Genomic DNA, 7,500 nt, shown 5'->3' with positions numbered 1-7,500 from the left:
TCTCATCACCAGCCAGTCAGACTAGCTTGGTCTAGTCAGAAAGGCACGAACTGAGGAAGCCTCTTGGATGAGAGGTGAAACGTCTTCACGGATATAAACCAAGTCCAGTTGCACTCGATTCAACTCCTTTGGATTTCTTTCCTTCTTTCTTTCTTTATTATTTATAATTTATAAATTTGTTAACCATTAATTTTGGTGATCATTAGTTATAATGGAACCAGTCAAGTTGATGGAATAATCAGTGTTGCACCAATTGGAGTACTTTGTTTGGCAGGGGAAGGCTTCAGTGAGTACTGTCACAAAACACCTCTAGTTAAGGTCACTAATGACCTACTGCTGACTGCAGACAGAGGTGACTGCTCGATTTTAGTTCTTTTAGACTTGAAGTGCTGCCTTTGACACAGTCGATCACAACATCCTCTTACATCGCTTAGAGACTCGGTTTGGCAACAAGGGCTTGGCTCATACTTTATTACGCTCTTACCTCACCAACAGCACTTATTCTGTTGTTCTGAGTAACTCTACTTCCTCAACGGCTCATTTGAGTTGTGGTGTCCCTCAAGGCTAAATTCTTGGCCCCCTCCTCTTTTCTGTCTGTAGACATGCTGCCCCTTGCCCAGGTCATTCAAAATCTCGATGTGCTCTACCATTTTTATGCTCACAACACTCAGTTATCTATGCCACTAAAATCCACAGATCCTAGCACCTTAGCAAATCTCACAACTTGCCTCTCTGATGTTAAATCCTGGATGTCCGAAAGTTTTTCTCAAATGTAATGATGATAAGTCTAAGGTCATTCTGTGCAGTCCCCAAAATTCCATCAGCCCTTTTTGTTGCTAATGTTAGTGGTTTGTCAAGTAGTCTTAAACAGACTGCTAGGAGTGTTTTGGGGGTAATATTCGATGCTAATCTCGGTTCAAATCAAACGTGTTGTTCAGTCATGCTTTCTCCAGCTCAAGCTAATCTCTAAAATTAGGTCATTTTTAATTAATTGCCGATCTGCAAATAGTTGTGCATGCTTTTATCTATTCTCGGCTTGAATATTGTAATGCACGTTATTCTGGTGTCAGCAAGGGCTCCCTCCACCGTCTGTAGTTGGTACAAAACACTGCTACTTGGCTCATTACAGGAAAATAGACATGCCCATATCATTCCTGTGCTTTCCTCCCTCCACTGGCTCCCTGCTGTATTTCGGATTGATTTTAAAAAATGTATCGCTCACTTTTAAGGCTTTAAATGGTCTTGCTCCTACATACATTTGTGGTTTATTGACCCGGTATACACCCTCCCGACCATTAAGGTCTGCAGACAAACTAAGTCTCTAGCTTCTTTTCACTCTCGTCTTAAAACTTTTCTTTTTGTGAAAGCTTTTACAAATGTTTGATATTTGTTTTTAATTTATTCATACCGTTTTTATTTTTACTCTTCTTTTTGTAACTGTTTAGACTAACAAATTGCTTTCATCCCTTTTGCTCTTATTTTATGGTCTTGCTAGTGCTTTTAATTCTATTCTCTTACAATGTTTTTTGTCATTTTAAACAATTTTATCCTGTTCTGTGACGCACTTTGTAACCTTGTTTAGAAAAGTGTTATATAAATAAAGCTTATTATTATTATTATTATCATTATTATTGTCATCATCATCATCATTATTATTATTATTCGTATTATTATAATCATCATCATTATAATATTATTATCGTTATCATATTATCATTATCATCATCATCATCATCATTATTATTATTGTTGTTATTATCATCATCATTATTATTGTTATTATTATTATTCTTATCATCATCGTCACCATCATCATCATCATCATCATCATCATTATTATTATTATCATTTTATCATTGTCATTAATATTATCATTATTATTATCATCATTATTATATTATTCTTATTACTATAATCATCATCATTATTATATTATTATCATTATCATATTATTATTACATTATCATTATCATCATTATTATTATTATCATCATCACCATTATTATTCGTATTATTATAATCATCATCATTATTATATTATTATCATCATCATCATCATTGTTATCATAATCATTATTATTATCATTATTATTATTATTATTATGTTACAGTGAAAGGAGAGGTGGGGGGCGGTTGAGCAGGGAGTTATGGGTATTGTAGTCAGCGGGCATGGATGACTCATGAATACGCCAGAGAGGAAGAAGTAAACGTTACATTTGTGAGCACCGAAATGTCCGCAATTCAACACACGTGTCCTCCTGAGGGCTGAGCTCTTTAAAACGTGTTCATTCTAGTGCCATGTGTGAACACAAACAGACTACATCTAGTGACGGACACACACACACACACACACACACACACACACACACACACACACACACACACACACACACACACACACACACACACACACACACACACTCTTCGCCTCCTCCCTGCCCATCCATGCGAGAGTAATTCACAGATCCTTTTGTGTTCCTGTCCAGCTGCTCTGTCTGACGTGTACTGTGTTTGCATGGACACAAGAACCGAGTTGTACTGGTCAGCTCCCAGTAACCTACAGTAGAAGACTCTGGTTGTACTGGTCAGCTCCCAGTAACCTACAGTAGAAGACTGTGGTTGTACTGGTCAGCTCCCAGTAACCTGCAGTAGAAGACTCTGGTTGTACTGGTCAGCTCCCAGTAACCTACAGTAGAAGACTCTGGTTGTACTGGTCAGCTCCCAGTACCCAACAGTAGTAGACTGTGGGTTGTACTGGCCAGCTCCCAGTAACCTGCAGTAGAAGACTCTGGTTGTACTGGTCAGCTCCCAGTAACCTGCAGTAGAAGACTCTGGTTGTACTGGTCAGCTCCCAGTACCCAACAGTAGAAGACTGTGGTTGTACTGGTCAGCTCCAGTGACCAACAGCAGTAGACTGTGGTTGTACTGGTCAGCTCCCAGTGACCAACAGTAGTAGACTGTGGTTGTACTGGTCAGCTCCCAGTAGCCAACAGTAGTAGACTGTGGTTGTACTGGTCAGCTCTCAGTGACCAACAGTAGTAGACTGTGGTTGTACTGGTCAGCTCCCAGTAACCTACAGTAGTAGTCTCTGGTTGTACTGGTCAGCTCCCAGTGACCAACAGTAGTAGACTGTGGTTGTACTGGTCAGCTCCCAGTAACCTACAGTAGTAGTCTCTGGTTGTACTGGTCAGCTCCCAGTGACCTGCAGTAGTAGACTGTGGTTGTACTGGTCAGCTCCCAGTGACCAACAGTAGTAGACTGTGGTTGTACTGGTCAGCTCCCAGTAGCCAACAGTAGTAGACTGTGGTTGTACTGGTCAGCTCCCAGTAGCCAACAGTAGTAGACTAGTTGTGCTGGTCAGCTCCCAGTATCCAACAGTAGAAGACTGTAGTTGTACTGGCCAGCTTCCAGTAACCTGCAGTAGTAGACTAGTTGTACTGGTCAGCTCCCAGTAACCTACAGTAGTAGACTCTGGTTGTATTGGTCAGCTCCCAGTAACCAGCAGTAGTAGACTGTGGTTGTACTGGTCAGCTCTCAGTGACCAACAGTAGTAGACTGTGGTTGTACTGGTCAGCTCCCAGTAACCTACAGTAGTAGTCTCTGGTTGTACTGGTCAGCTCCCAGTGACCAACAGTAGTAGACTGTGGTTGTACTGGTCAGCTCCCAGTAACCTACAGTAGTAGTCTCTGGTTGTACTGGTCAGCTCCCAGTGACCTGCAGTAGTAGACTGTGGTTGTACTGGTCAGCTCCCAGTGACCAACAGTAGTAGACTGTGGTTGTACTGGTCAGCTCCCAGTAGCCAACAGTAGTAGACTGTGGTTGTACTGGTCAGCTCCCAGTAGCCAACAGTAGTAGACTAGTTGTGCTGGTCAGCTCCCAGTATCCAACAGTAGAAGACTGTAGTTGTACTGGTCAGCTTCCAGTAACCTGCAGTAGCAGACTAGTTGTACTGGTCAGCTCCCAGTAACCTACAGTAGTAGACTCTGGTTGTATTGGTCAGCTCCCAGTAACCAGCAGTAGTAGACTGTGGTTGTACTGGCTAGCTCCCAGTAGCCAACAGTAGTAGACTCTGGTTGTACTGGCCAGTTCCCAGTGACCAGCAGTAGTAGACTGTGGTTGTACTTGTCAGCTCCCAGTAACCAGCAGTAGTAGACTGTGGTTGTACTGGCCAGCTCCCAGTAACCAGCAGTAGTAGACTGTGGTTGTACTGGTCAGCTCCCAGTGACCTGCAGTAGTAGACTGTGGTTGTACTGGTCAGCTCCCAGTGACCAGCAGTAGTAGACTGTGGTTGTACTGGTCAGCTCCCAGTGACCTGCAGTAGTAGACTGTGGTTGTACTGGTCAGCTCCCAGTAACCAGCAGTAGTAGACTGTGGTTGTACTGGCCAGCTCCCAGTAACCAGCAGTAGTAGACTGTGGTTGTACTGGCCAGCTCCCAGTAACCAGCAGTAGTAGACTGTGGTTGTACTGGTCAGCTCCCAGTGACCTGCAGTAGTAGACTGTGGTTGTATTTGTCAGCTCCCAGTGACCAGCAGTAGTAGACTCTGGTTGTACTGGTCAGCTCCCAGTAACCAGCAGTAGTAGACTCTGGTTGTACTGGTCAGCTCCCAGTAACCTACAGTAGTAGACTGTGGGTTGTACTGGTCAGCTCCCAGTAACCAGCAGTAGTAGACTGTGGTTGTACTGGTCAGCTCCCAGTAACCAGCAGTAGTAGACTGTGGTTGTACTGGTCAGCTCCCAGTAACCTGCAGTAGTAGACTGTGGTTGTACTGGTCAGCTCCAGTAACCTACAGTAGTAGACTCTGGTTGTATTGGTCAGCTCCCAGTAACCTACAGTAGTAGACTAGTTGTACTGGTCAGCTCCCAGTAACCTACAGTAGTAGGCTAGTTGTACTGGTCAGCTCCCAGTAACCTACAGTAGTAGACTCTGGTTGTACTGGCCAGCTCCCAGTAACCTACAGTAGTAGACTGTGGTTGTACTGGTCAGCTCCCAGTAACCTACAGTAGTAGACTGTGGTTGTACTGGTCAGCTCTACTGAAGGTGTGTCGAACGGGTAATTCTATTACAGTCTGGTTCTCTGTTAAGTGTTGATGTAATTATAAGTATTTGTGTGTATGTGTAGTTATAAGTATTTGTGTGTATGTGTAGTTATAGGTATTTGTGTGTATATGTGTAGTTATCGGTATTATCTGTATATGTGTATTGAGAAGAGGTTGGGGTATCCGGTGAAAGTGGACTCCTGGCTGCTGGTTGTGGTCCTGATACTGGAGGAGTGTTTCCTGAAGCGGGGTGAGGCTGTTATCAGAGATGGGGGTGGGAAGTGGACCAGCGAGCCATGGTGGAACATGGACTTTACTCATTACCGCGATCACAACCACTGCACTGAGGCCTGGAGAGAGATTAGAGCACACACACACACACACACAGACACACACACACACAGACACACACACACAGACAGACACACACACACCCTGACTAGTAGGGCCTACGGCGGTGGTTCTGCTGTCAGCTTGTGTTGAGTCTCAGACGTCAGGACCTCCAGCGAGCGGTGACTCCTCGGTGTGTAAAATCCTACTCCAGCATCACAGGCTGTGTGTGTGTCTGTGTGTGTGTGTGTGTGTCTGTGTGTGTGTGTGTGTGTGTGTGTGTGTGTGTGTGTGTGTGTCCTTACAGGCCTCACCCCCCCCCCCCCATAACACCACCACACCACGCTGCACAGCCCAAACTCACCGTAGCCGCCATGATATTTTCTCCTGGTCTGGTTCTTATTTCACCTTTCAACAGATTTCTGCTGCTCTGCAGTGACCCAAACATCTCCACCCAAACTTCTCCACCCAAACATCTCCACACAAACATCTCCCACACAAACATCTGCACCCAAACATCTCCACACAAACATCTCCACCCAAACATCTCCACCCAAACATCTCCACACAAACATCTCCACACAAACATCTCCACACAAACATCTCCACCCAAACATCTCCACACAAACATCTCCACCCAAACATCTGCACACAAACATCTGCACACAAACATCTCCACACAAACATCTCCACCCAAACATCTCCACACAAACATCTCCACCCAAACATCTGCACACAAACATCTCCACACAACATCTCCACACAAACATCTGCACCCAAACATCTCCACACAAACATCTCCACCCAAACATCTCCACCCAAACATCTCCACACAAACATCTGCACACAAACACCTCCACACAAACACCTCCACCCAAACATCTCCACACAAACATCTGCACACAAACATCTCCACACAAACACCTCCACACAAACATCTCCACACAAACATCTCCACACAAACATCTGCACACAAACATCTCCACCCAAACATCTGCACACAAACATCTCCACACAAACATCTCCACACAACATCTCCACCCAAACATCTCCACACAAACATCTCCACACAAACATCTGCACACAAACATCTCCACCCAAACATCTGCACACAAACATCTCCACACAAACATCTCCACACAACATCTCCACCCAAACATCTCCACCCAAACATCTCCACACAAACATCTCCACACAACATCTCCACCCAAACATCTCCACACAAACATCTCCACACAGAGTCTGATCCCATCCCCACCTGCTGTGTCTGACCTCTACCACAACCCAACCACCCAACCCAACCCATCCAGTCCAAACCCAACCCAACCCAACCCAACCCAACCCATCCAGTCCAAACCCAACCCAAACCAACCCAACCCATCCAGTCCGAACCCAACCCAACCCAACCCATCCCATCCAGTCCAAGCCCGTGTTGGTTGTTTAGCCAGGGCGGGCGGGTGATGATTCGGTGGTGTTGTATGGCGACAATAGCTGCAGATGTTCATCTCGTGATGTTTCTTGCTGTCTTCATTGACAATAACCACAGCTGATGACGTCATACTTCTCCCATAACGAGGTGTGAAATATCGGAGGGAGGGAGTTTTATCTGAAAACTGGTTTCGGGTTAACGTTGTAATTCACGTTACAAAACAGTTGAGGACGCTGTAACGTGGCGTTTGTACACGTATGAGCAGGTATGGTGACGTAGGTATGGTGACGTAGGTATGGTGACGCGTCATGCACCCTTCCCCAACATTATGACGATGACGGTGTTTTCTACATCACGCAGCACAACTTCACAGGTCCGTCCCGCAGGAATGTACAGTTGTCACATCCAGCCATTACAACCCCACCACAGGTCCAACTCCTCCACCCGCACACCCTCCAGGCTGATGAGGGAGAAGCCCCCAGGGGGCAAAGCTCGAACAGATCCTCACACGATCGATTCCCCTGCCATGACTGATAGAGACGGAACAGATGCTGAGTGGACACACACGCACGCACACACGCACACGCACACGCACACACACACACACGCACGCACACACGCACGCACACACACACGCACGCACACACGCACACGCACACGCACGCACAGTGTCAGTGCTTGGCTGTGTGTGTGTGTCTGTGTG

The sequence above is a fragment of the Lampris incognitus genome, chromosome 7 (genome assembly GCF_029633865.1).
Source record: "Lampris incognitus isolate fLamInc1 chromosome 7, fLamInc1.hap2, whole genome shotgun sequence".
Lineage (NCBI taxonomy): Eukaryota > Metazoa > Chordata > Actinopteri > Lampriformes > Lampridae > Lampris > Lampris incognitus.
Note: the sequence above shows the minus strand (reverse complement) of the source record.